The 12,595-nt window shown below is 53.0% G+C and overlaps 1 pseudogene; it reads right to left on the reverse strand.

The window, feature by feature from the left end:
• Positions 1-3,497: 3,497 nt before the first annotated feature.
• On the reverse strand, positions 3,498-12,219 carry LOC129200431 (microtubule-associated proteins 1A/1B light chain 3A-like; annotated as a pseudogene).
• Positions 12,220-12,595: the final 376 nt, after the last annotated feature.

Below are 12,595 nucleotides of genomic sequence, written 5' to 3' on the forward strand. Positions count from 1 at the left end.
CCCACGCCACGTGACGGAAAGGGGAGCTGTCCCGCTGAGGACGCCCTCCCCTCCACGGGCCCACGGCTTTCCAGACAGCCCGTCCCTCCGGCGGGTCCCAAGCGCCCTGCCCAGACAGGAGCACAGCGCAGATCAGCGCACGTAGATGTTGAGAGCGATGGGCCGAAAATCCAATTCAGTGCAAGTCCCCGACTTGAGGCTGCTTTTCCCGGGACAGGGGAGAGGTCTGAAAAGGAAAAGGGGGTAAACCCGAGCCAGAGCCGAGCGCCTTTGGTGTGGCAGTTCCTTGCGTTTCTTCCCGCTTGGCAAGGATGCCCGCTTTGCTTCACCGAACCACACAAGAGTTGCGGTGCGAAGGGGCCTGTGGAGATGAGCTCTCAAAGCCGGGTCAGCAAGAGCGGGGGGCCCACGGGCCTGTCCAAAGGGGCCTCCAGGCAGGCCCCCCACACGGGCCGGTGGACTGCAGCCGGGCGGCGGCCAGCAGCACAGTGATGTGACAATGCGGCAACACGATGATGCAACAATGTGCAACTGCTCTATATAGCTGCTCGCTGCGAGACCGGCTGACGTGACCGCAGCTGGGTGCCTCTCGAGCAAGAGGAGTCAGCACAGGGTCGCAGCTCCTGAGGAGCTTTTGGAAGGAGCTGTGGAGCACTGTCTCACTGCTGGCGTCCGAAAGGCGGACGCACTGCTGAGTGCGCTGGGAAAGAGGAGAGAGGTGAGCAGCGGGCCGATGGAGAGGGCTCAGCCAGGGAGCCTGGGACATGGCGGGGGGCCTGCTCTGGGGCCTGGGCACGTGCCCTTCCTTGCAACTGCCGTGCAGGAGCTTCTTGAGCTAGCGCCTGAGTGTCTCTTGTCTTCCTAGGTCGGGCACAGAAGACAGCACTGGGAGAAGGAGCTACTGGGCTGATGGAGCCTGAGCTGCTGGACCTCCCCCTCGGGGTCAAGATCCCTGTGGTGCCCGGCTCCAAGCCTGTCTTCAGCAGGGCAAAGCTGGGGGAAAAGGTAAAGGAAGTAGAGAGGGCTAGACAAGCTCTCTTCTTGGACGGGGTCCCCGTCACGCAGAGAAGTTCTTGCGGCCACCCGCTCTGCAGCGGGAGCTGCAGCCCTTCCATCGCACAGGGCTGGGGAGTCGAGGGAAGCTCCTGGCTCCGTGGTGCCCAGAGAAAGGAGGACTTGCCCATAGCGGTGCTCCAGGCTGCCCAGAGCTGGCTGGAGAAGAGTGTTGGTGTCAGGTCTTCCAACCACCTTTGCCTTTCCACAAGGACCGCTTGGCACCTCTGGGGAGCGCAATCCCTTTTTGCAAGCAGAGTGAATTGCCAGAGGGCGAGACGTGGCTGTAGGCGACATTTCAGCTTAGCTCCTTACAGGTGCAGGACCGGGCGCAACCCTCGCACCCCTGCCGTAATCAGCTCCTTGTGTTCCCACAGCAGCAGTCGATAGGCACCAGAGAGAGGATGTGGGCACAGGGTTGGTTTCTTCTCCGCTGGAGAGTCTCTGAAGTAGAGAGGTCTTTCCTCTGGCTGGGACGTAGGCCAGCAATTAGCCTGTAGCGGGGAGGTTTGAAAAGGCCATCCTGCGTGCGTGAGGAGCTCGCAAGCGCATTGGTCCCTGCTGCTCTCTCCTGCCCCGTTCATACTCTGGACCATCTCTCTTACAGCTTCACCGGCCCTCAGGCTATTTTGACCTGGGCGATCCCTACTGTCGCCTAACGAGCACAGAGTACAGCAGCCTCCATGACCCACATACCCCAAACGCAATGACACCATCAAGAGGCTGAAGAGAGGAGGTTACCTGGCCTGGAGTTGACCTAGCACAGGATGCTGAGGTGGGTCATGTGCAAGCAGGCTCCGTCCTGAGGGAAGCCCTTCTCTTCTGCCCTGGTCGCGTGGCCGAAGCAGAGCGCTGGCCTGGGCCCGCGTGAAGCCTCAGCACGTGGGGGCGTGAGCGCTTGTCCAGGCAACAGCGAGCTGCAACCTGGTGTCACCGTTCAGGAAAGGCTTCGGCCACACGTGGCCAAACCAAAGGATGCCCCCAAACTGCCGGGAGCAATTGACACTTCTTGCCCGGGACAGCAGCCGCTGCAGTGTCAAAAGCCATCTTGCCCACCTCCACCCAAGAGCAGAAGGAGCTCCCTGAAGTCGGGGCGCTGCAGCAGAGTGAAAGCAGCTTTGGATGAGGCCCAAACCTGCTCCCAACCTGAGCTGGGACAGGAAGGTGCCAAGCTGCCCAGGAGGGTCAGCAGTGACGCTGCCTCCAACGGGATGCCATACGTCACGGCAGGCAGCGCGTTCACAGCTGCGTCTGAACAACAAAGTGCCACAGATGCCCAGCAGCTTGAAGAGGTGGTTGAGACTGTGGTGCAGCAAGTGCTGGAGGTGGTGAAGGGTCCTTGAGTCGATCTACATCATAGGGAGAGTGTCCCTTGAGATCAGTGGAAGGTTGTGTGCCAGCACCGGAAGAGCAGAGCCTTCCGAGTCTTCTCCTCCAGATGCTGGCAGTAAATTGCAGTGGTGGGCAAAGAGCCTGCAGTGGCCGTGCTGGAGGGCGTGGGGAAGCGTCTGTTATCTAGCACGTGCTCTGCAGTGAGAGCATCAGCCCTTCTTTCGGACAGGGCTGAGGAGTCAAGGGAAGCTCCTGGCTCCGTGATACCACGACAAAGGCCTTCCCCATAGTAGTGCTCCAGGCTGGCCAGTGTTGGATGTTACTTGCATTGATAAAGGCCTGTCAGCTGCTCAAAAAAAAGTGTAAATGTTTATACCGATTATCAATATGCGTTTGGAGTATGCCATGCTACTGGCCAGTTATGGAAGCTGTGTGGGTTTATACTTCTAGTGGAAGTAAAACATGAAATCTGCCTCAAATTACTGAACTGTTAAAAGCCATACAATTCCAGACAAACTTGCTATCATTCATCAGCCAGCCCATACTGGCAGAAAGACAAAAGAAAAGAAATAGTCTAACAGATATTGCTGCTAAAGCTGCAGCAGGACAGCCATATGAACCACCAGGCTTACAAACAGCCCAATGGTTCCCCCTGGTGTTGCCTGCTCCTGAAAAGATATGTTTAGACTGTTCCTGCTGAAGAAATTGGCTCTAGGAACAGCTATGAAGTGGCTAAAGACTCCCAGGGAATATGGAAAGCGAGCATGGAAAACCTAATGGCCATCAGCCCCGCCTTTGGTTGGAAAAGCGTTTTGACTGAGTGCCCAGGGAGATGTCCTGCACTACTAAACATAACTACTCATACCTAACAGTCTGTCACAGGGAAGGATAACCATGTTTCCCACATTGCTATCCTGTGCTCTGTCCTCTAAACTGAGCTCCTACCTGTGCCTCAGCCCCCCAAAACCCAGCCAGCCGCTTTTGCCATAGCTTGGACTAACCAGCTCCAAAGTCTGGGCAGGTGTACAGTGCTCCAGCGAACACTGGGAACACCACCACTGTTCTTCGATGCTAGGGCCCTTAATGTAGACAAATGAGAAGGGAACAGGACATTCCTACAAGACACAACTTCAATTTATTTTTTATATATATATTTATATATATACCTTTGTATAGATTAAACTGGGTGGGATTTTTATCATATACATTTTTTTGGTATAATACATGAGAAACAGGAATGGGAACATAGCATATATAAATCAGTACATTCCTTGAGCAAAACTCTGCCACACTGGGACTAAAATTGCATGCAATGGGGAGACAGAGAGAAGGGAAATCAATTATATTTAAAAAAGAAAAACCCAAACAAAGACAACCTAGGTACAACTGTCAACAGAGGAGCAGCTCTATATATGGCAAACCTGTATAAATTAAAAATAAATTCCACTCTGATACCTACTATGCTTTAAAGTGCAATGAAGCCTGATTTATTTACCTACAGAATACAGGAAAGATTACCCCCTCTCCCCATTCCAATCTATCCCTAAAAAAAAAAAAACAAACCCAAACAAAAAACCGAATAAAATAAATCTAAAGGATATACATTATCCACAGTCTATACAGATGCCTACATCTACTCAGTAGCACCAAGAATCTGATATGAGTGTAATTAAAATCAATTAAAACTCGGGAGCAATGGTAACGTGTAACATCTGTTTGCTACTTTTGCAGACCTCCTGCCCTTTATATTAGTGTCTTGGAGGGGAGGCAGCTCTCCCTGTGCGGAAAGGGAAGGCGACAGTGTCCTGTCCTCTCTCCATCACCAGCCGAACTGTTGCGTCAGTAGGCTACAAACACGCGCACACACAGAGCACAGCGAGAGCAGCTGAAGGTTACACGAAGGGGATGGGATAGGAAGCCGAGGCCCCGTGTGTGCATGGGTAGGTATGGATGCACGTGGGTGCGTGTGTGGGGGGAGTGGGCCTAATTACACAGAGGTGAAGGGTTGTGCGAGTCCAACACCCGCCACAAGCCTCTTTGGTGACAGGGTGATAGGGAGGGAGGAGGGGAAAGGGAGTCAGCACAGTCCCCCTCTTGTGAGCCTCTGGTTGTGTTGTCTTCTGAGGCCGGGGGCCTGTGCGCCACAGTTCATCTGTCTCCGCGTGCCACCTCTCAGCAGGCCTCAGTAGCCAAAGGTCTCCTGGGAAGCATAGACCATGTAGAGGAAGCCATCCTCGTCCTTCTCCTGCTCGTAGATCTCCGAGATGGGGGTAGACACACTCACCATGCTGTGCTGGTTCACCAGCAGGAAGAAAGCCTGGGTGGGATTCAGCTGCAAGCGACGCCTGTGGGGAAAGGGCAGGAGGGCCTGGGTGAACCCACCAGCGGTGGGCAGTGAGACAGCAAGTTCTACCTCCCCCCAGCCATCTTGTTCACATGAGGCCAGGCCTGCACAGCTAGGACCTCCTCCCACACGCTCAGGACATGGTGTCCATGAGCCCAGCTGTGCTGCTTGGGGCTCCAAAGCCTCCTGAGTCAGGAATCTGCAAAGCCCCTTTCTCCAAGCGCTGCTGGGAAGGGCAAAGCAGAGGGGCCTCTTCCATCTGAGCTGATGGATAAAAGAAGGGGATTGGAGTCCCCTTCGTTACCTCATGGAGTGTCCCTATGAGGGAGAGGTCACAGTCCCTCAGCAGATGTTAAGAACCTGTTCCCCCTTGCCCCACCATCACACAAGGATGCTGTGGTCATCCTGTCCCCTAGCCACCCTCAGCAGCTGCCTCTGCCTTCTGCCTCATCCTCACCCCACCACTCTCTGTTCAGGGCCTGTGGGTGAGGACAAGGTTCACAGCATGCCAGTTGGGGCCATCCCACTCACCGGATTATTTTGACCAATTCACTCATGTTGACATGGTCTGGGACAAGGAACTTGGTCTTGTCCAGCACTGGCAGCTGTTTCTCCCCTTTATAGCGTTCGATGATGACCTGGGGAGAAAGTCAATGGTAGGGTTAGCCGCAGCTCACGGTGTCCAAGCACTGGCTTTGAGGTCAAACACGAATCAAACTAGCACAAGTGGAAAAGTTGAGGTAAGGCCCCACTTTGCTTCACCCTCACAGGAAAACAAACAAAAGGACATGAGCAGTGACCACCAGGTTGGCTGCAGACAGCTCTTCAGCAGAGAGTCATCTGTCCGCCTGAGCCAGGCAGTGGAGAGCATCCAAGGTAAGTGAACTAAAGCATCAATTGCTCTGGCTGGCTGAGAAACAGTAGGCATTACTGGATCACTACCTCCCCCGACACTCGGGAGATCCGGAAGGGGAGTGAAGTGTATTTTAACATCACTTTCAGACCAAAACCACAGGTTTTGCTGGCTTGAGCTAAGGACTGAGCTCACGGTGCACAGCAAAAGACATTTTCCTTTCCTTTTGTGCCACAACCCTGGGCTGCTGCCATTCAGCATCCCCCTGCTTGCTCAGGAAGAGCTGTGGATATTCCCAGACAAGCAGTTTTTAGGAAGCACTGCGCAGCCACCCAAGGCATTCCTTCAGAAAGGGAGAGTTTGGATTTCACCGGTCCCACTCCTCATGTTAGCACTCGGACACGCTGACTCCAAAACGGATCAGAAAGCCATGGCCACTTCTCCCGTGTGCCACCACGACTGTGTGGTGAGCTCCCAGGGCACTTCAGCACAGTGCCACCATGGGGACAGCCCAACCTGTCCTCAGGGGTCCTGCTTGGGAAAGCTCTCCCCACACCCACATTCTGAAATGGCTAAACAATGATTTCTGTTCAGTTTTCCTGTTATTACAATGGATTAATTTCTTCTGTTAAGGAGTGTCTGCTGACATCTACAATTGCTATTCTAAACCAGCTTGGACACGTACTATTTATATTCTAAGAAACAAGGTGGTAGGCAGTTAAAATAGGCAATGCTATTACTTATAAAGCTCTATACATTCCCATTACGGTGATACTCTGGCTCTCACATCTCTCCAGTACTGCCTTGTTTTCTCCACAAAAAGACACTTGTGTACTAATCTGTTACTCGTCCTCTCCAAGTGAGACTGAACATTATTTTTCACTGTAAGACAAGGAGTTCCCACCAATGATTTTCCCAAGTCTTTTCCAAAAACATACAGGAGACTGCAAATGCCTTTGGACAGTGGAGGGATGGAGGAGCAGCATGAGAGATCAGGATCCCCAGAAGATGGCTCTGTGGAGCCAAGAGGATTAGGTGAACCTCTGGGAACGTTGATTTGCATTTCCCTTAATCATTTGTTGACACACTAGCCTCTATCAGCAGCAGCGAAGTGACTCCTGCTGCCTGTCTACACCAAAACCACAAATCAGACACTCTGGTTGGGATGCTGCGGTATCACCAGTGAGCTGGGAATGTTTGAGGAGTTCCCCAGACTGCAGGACTCATCTCAAGGCCCACCAGGATGGGCCAAGCTATGTTGCAGGCAGTTCCCAGATGAGGGGGGAGTGCGAAGCACCTTGGTAAGAGCTCTGCACCTACATGCCCTCCAAAGAGCCCATCCTGCACAAAGCTCACACAAGCGGAACCCAGGAGCCCAAGGGCTGGACAAGCAGCACACGAAGGCCCCAATGAGTCCAACAACGTATTCTCACATTGGCCACGTCTCCTCTTCGTACTAAGCAAGAGTGCCAGAGAAAAAGACCAGGGAAGGCCAGGTATTGCTCCTTTGGCCCCTTTTGCAAGATGGAGACCTCATGAAAGAACAAATTTCTGCAACGGACTAAATCCTGCACCAGGATGCCCCTTACCAACCCGCTCACATCCCTTCCTCCCTCTGGCAGGAGGGCAGAGGAAGGACAAAGGCAAGCAGAATCATCCCACGGAACCTGAGTCTTTCTTGGACAGATGAGTATTTTGGCTATAGGGAGATGAACAGTCTCAAGGGGCTGGACACTCACAGCAGCCACATACAGGCATGCTGCTCCAGCCACTGGGAAACTGTGGTGAGTTGACCCTGGCTGGAGGCCAGGTGCCCACCAGAGCTGCTCTCTCACTCCCCTCATTCGCTAAACAGGGGAGAAAAGGCATAACGAAATGCTTGCAGGTCGAGATAAGGACAGGGAGAGATCACTCACTAATTATCGTCACGAGCAAAACAGACCGAACTGAGAGAGGGAATTCATCTAATTTATTACTAGGCAAAACAGAGTAGAGCAATGAGAAAATAAAATCAACTCTTAAAACACCTCCCCCCACCCCTCCCATCTTCCCGGGCTCAACTTCACTCCCGGCTTCAACCTTCCCCCCTCAGCGGCACAGGGGGACGGGGAATGGGGGTTACGGTCAGTTCATCACACGGTGTTTCTGCCGCTTCTTCATCCTCAGGGGGAGGACTCCTCTCATCGTTCCCCTGCTCCAGCATGGAGTCCCTCTCACAGGGTGCAGACCTTCAGGAGCAAACTGCTCCAGCGTGGGGTCCCCCACGGGGTCACAAGTCCTGCCAGCAAACCTGCCCTGGCGTGGGCTCCCCTCTTCACGGGTCCACCGGTCCGGCCAGGAACTTGCTCCAGCGTGGGCTTCCCACGGGCCGCAGCCTCCTTCAGGTGCCTCCACCTGCTCCGGCGTGGGGTCCTCCACGGGCTGCAGGTGGAATCTCTACACCCCCTCATCCTTCCTCCATGGGCTGCAGGGGGACAGCCTGCCTCACCATGGTCTTCACCACGGGCTGCAGGGGGATCTCTGCTCCAGCGCCTGGAGCACCTCCTCCCCCTCCATCTGCACTGACCTTGGTGTCTGCAGAGTTTCTTACATCTTCTCACTCCTCTCTCCGGCTGCAAAAGCTCTCTCTAAGTGTTTTTTCTTCTTCTTAAATATGTTATCACAGAGGCGCTGATGGGCTTGGCCTTGGCCAGCGGCGGGCCCGTCTTGGAGCCGGCTGGCATTGGCTCTGTCAGACACAGGGGGAGCTTCTAGCAGCTTCTCACAGAAGCCACCCCTGTAGCCCCCCCGCTACCAAAACCTTGCCACGCAAACCCAACACACCATGCTACGTGCGTTTGCACAGAGGCATTTCAGTTGGGCCCCTGATGAAGCCAAATGACTGGCTGGGTTAATCCAAGAATGGGCCGAGGAGGACGTCCTGGCTGTTACAGCAGCAGCTGCCCTGTGCTCTGAGCAGACAAAGGGCCTGTCATGTAGAACAGCTCCAAGAGTTTCTGTTTCCAGAACATGAGCTGCCATCTGGGTAACCCAGCTATGGGAACAGGTGGCCAATGGACAAAACATTCTTGTTTAGCTTTGGAAGGAAATGCATGATCAAATGCTAATATTACATCCCTGTGGCCACAGGGCTTGTATACAAAGCCACCTCCCCTCCCGTATCCTCTTCCAAGCTGCCACCTCAGGCCAGGCGGTTCCTCAGTGTGGGACACCTGCTCTTGCAGTGGGAACCCACCACAGATCTCACTGCAGAAACAGCACAAGCTGGGCACAGGTGGAAAGGCTTAGGGTAGAGCCTGGGGTCCTGGTCCCATTGCAGAGGGGGCTTGAGCAGCATATATAAACTCAACCCTTGTTCTTGGGCCAGTCTGAAGAGGTGGAAAGAGATTTTGGTAGGGAAAGGGGCCAGATCGCAGCCTGACAGAGGCAAGGCTGCCACCGCTCCATGCCCCCAGGCCCAACCAGCAGCACGGCTGGGAATGCATTCCCAGTAGGCACACGCACACAAACGTGTACATGTAACACACACATACCTATACGCATGGCCAGCCACAGAGATCAACACAGACATTGCCTCTCCGTGCTCCTCTGTGGGTGTGCAGGTGAGCTTGTTATTGCATAACCTAACAGAGACCTCTGCATGGCCCAAACACACCCTCAGCCGTCCCTATCAGCATGAGAGGTGGCTCTCCCCTAACCCACCCTCTGCAGCAGTACAGGCCGTGACTCATTAAGGCCTTGCTGAATTCAGCATTACAGTGCTTTGGGAAATGGTTTGCTCCTATTGCTGCCCAGCACAGGCTGTTCCCCAGTGATTTTAGACTCTCCAAGGCTCACCGGAGCTGGCTTGAAGCTTGCAGCTGCTCCTCCACAGGCCCCAGTTCAATGGGCTCCAGAAAGAGAGCACTGGGGCTGACAGCAGGTGAGGGTGGTGGGCAGGCGTAAGCTCCATCTATCCTCTAACAGGGCAGAAGATGATTTCTAAAGCACCTGCTGAGGCTGTGGATGGAGGTCCCAGCGAGAAGGCAGGAAGCTCTCTGCTTGCTCTGACTGCCCGAGGAGGAGCCACCCCACAGCTGCCTGCAAGGGGCAGCTGGAGGTTCCTTCCAGCAGAGCTAAGTGTGAGCAGCACCTCACTGACAACACAAACATGACCTTCTCAGCAAGAGCTGTGTGTTCCTGCGGTCAGCACTTTTTACAGTGCAGCCAGCTTCGGGGAATGCAGAGACAGCAAAGGAGCCTCTGGCATGAGGTGGACAGGGAAACACTGGGAAGCCCCTAGCTCCCGCCTATCTCCTTATTACATGTGCCAGTGAGGCGTCCTGGGATGTGATTTCCCTTCAGACTCAAGCAGAGAACTCCACGCCTCAGGCAGAGTCCAGGTTACCTACTGCTTTGTCTCTGGTGGGCTCAGACAGACACACCACCAGCTCCAGTCCCCCCACACGTATGTGACACAGCCCCTTCCTCACCCTCCTCCAGAGCACGCTCACGGAAACGGGAGAGAAATGCCCTTCCCCAGACACAAAGCCAGGCCATGCACTCTGCAAATCCTCCTGGCCCTCTGTCAAAGCAAAAGGGGACTCACACAAGGGCTCTGAGTGGAAACTGGAGATGCAAGAAGAGGGCAGCAGCTGCAGCACTGCTTGCTGTGATTTCTGCCAGCAGTAAGGGTGTGACCCAGGCCATCTTCTCCCTAGCTCCCTCCGGGCTCAAACCCCTTTGCTAATTCCAAGTGCCTCTCCAAGGAAGCCAGTACCTTGGCAAACACAGCTCCTACCTTTCACGGAAGACCAAGAGCTTCCTACAGGCTACTTGCCTGCACTGCACTGCTCAGACCCACCGCTATCCCCCACACCATGCTCCGTTTTGCAGTACTAGGCTTTGCTCAGGGCCCTACCACCAAAGCTACATACAATGACTTGCAGGAACTTTGCTATGTAAAAGACAAGTGACAGCATCAAACTTGGTGTCAGGGTCTAATTGGGACCAGGCCATTAGATACCAATGACACAAACACAGCTGGACACCCCAAGGCCTTCAAACACGCTCCTCTCCTCCCGGTTCTTTTTGCTGCTCCAGCAAAACTTGCAGCTAAACGTATCCTCCCCTGTTGTGTCAGTCAACCCCGGAAAGCAAAGCAGCTGAGCGTTTGAGTCCCTCATCCTCTCACACTGCAGGCACTCAGGACACTATCAAGGACAATAAGGCACTGAACAAAGAGGTCACTTGAGCAGGTGCAGGAGGGCTCGAGACTCTGCCATGGTTAAACTTCCCTGCCCGCACACAACTCCCCAACCACACCAGTGGCCAGGTCCTGATGACACAGAAGCCTTCTCCTGGGGCGTATGGTGTTTGACCCCAACACAAGAGCACTCCAGCCATGGAAGCTTTCCCACCATGTTTCAGTAACGCCGGTAAAATTCTGCATGTGGATGCAGAGCTGTGGCTCCTTCTGTTCATTTCCCAGGCAACACGCACTTGTATACAGGGACCTGATATATGCATGTGTGTATATTTTATGTACAACTTATTTCTAGCTTATCCTTACTGCTAGAGCTTTAAGGCATTCTAATTAGCTCTGCCACAACTCTGGAGAAATACAGAGCCAGCTGAATGCCATGAAAACCATGTTAAAAGCAGTGGTCAATAAATGCATAGATGATATGGCATACTGGTATTCGGTGTGCTGCAAGGGGCAAGTCCTGCTCTGCTGAGCTGACAACACATGGACACAACAGTGGTGGTGGAAGAGAAGGAAGAGAAAGAATTCTTTTTACTAGAAGATGCTGTGCTAAAATCAAATGAAGAGTGAGGCAGGAATGGACTAGTATGTGCCAAGAGCAGTTTGAGACATTAAGTCTTGAAGGGTAAATACTGAGAATGCAATTTTAAGACAAGGCTGATGTTCATCCAACACTGAGAGCAAGCCCAAACTACATGCTATGGTATTGCAAATGCTAACTGGAGCAAGCCCCGCGTACGTTATTTCTCAAAGTTCTCCGTCTTCTCTGCTAGGATATCAAAAGCACGCTCACAGCCAAAGAGCAAGACGGCATATTAGGGCTGAGAGGGGCAGGAAGAACTGGAGGCAATTCATGGGGTCTCACCTACGCATGTCAACAACAGGTGCTGGGAAAGCACAGAACGGGTGGGACTGTTTGGCTGTGGTATGAATTATTCTAACAGAGTGTCTTTGCTTTCAACACGGCCAAGATCATCTCATACATCTTTCTCTGGGCAGATGCAGAGAAATCTTTACCAGGTTATCCAGGAAAAGTCAGGTAGCTATTGCAACAAAAACCAACCAAACAAAAAGGCCATTTCAGAGTTTTTTCCTGCTGCACTAGTTTGGAAGTAGATCTGAGATCAAATCAGTTCCTTGCCTCTAGGGTAGGCATGAAGCTTGAGAGAAAGACTGTGTTTTGCACTGCTGAGAATGCAGCTGGCACGCACAAGGCACTGGAGGCTTATGGAGAGCAAAGTTTTGTAACCTCCATGGCTGGCTGGTGGAGGCTATCCAGCAGCACATGGGGGTCATGAGAACAAAGTCTAACGTGGAACATGAGAATGATAACTTACCGGGATTTTGTTTGATGCTGCTCTCGGATCTGCTGTACTTCTTTACAACGATCCGCTGGGAAGAAAGAAGTAAAGAAACGAAGTTAGAAACATCTGGCTGTGCTAGTTCAGGCAAAAACGAGGTAACCACTCTGCAAACCACAAACTGACAAAGAGGGACATTGCAAAAGAAATACAAATTCTGTTCATCAGGCCTTTTCTGAACATTTGGCAGCAGTGAGAGGTCAGCCAGATGTCAGCTTCACTGATCAAACCCTTCATGGCTTCCTTCCTACCACCCCCATCATGCCCCAAGGCAGGGGACAGTTACCCTGCCGTATAAAACAGTGGGCAAGACACATGGAAACCAAAGGACTTAAATGAGGACCATAAGATTAACTATACGGCATTCTTAGATCTACCTTATAGCAAACGCAGCTCATGACATCAGT

The sequence above is a fragment of the Grus americana genome, unplaced genomic scaffold (genome assembly GCF_028858705.1).
Source record: "Grus americana isolate bGruAme1 unplaced genomic scaffold, bGruAme1.mat scaffold_119, whole genome shotgun sequence".
NCBI classification, from domain to species: domain Eukaryota; kingdom Metazoa; phylum Chordata; class Aves; order Gruiformes; family Gruidae; genus Grus; species Grus americana.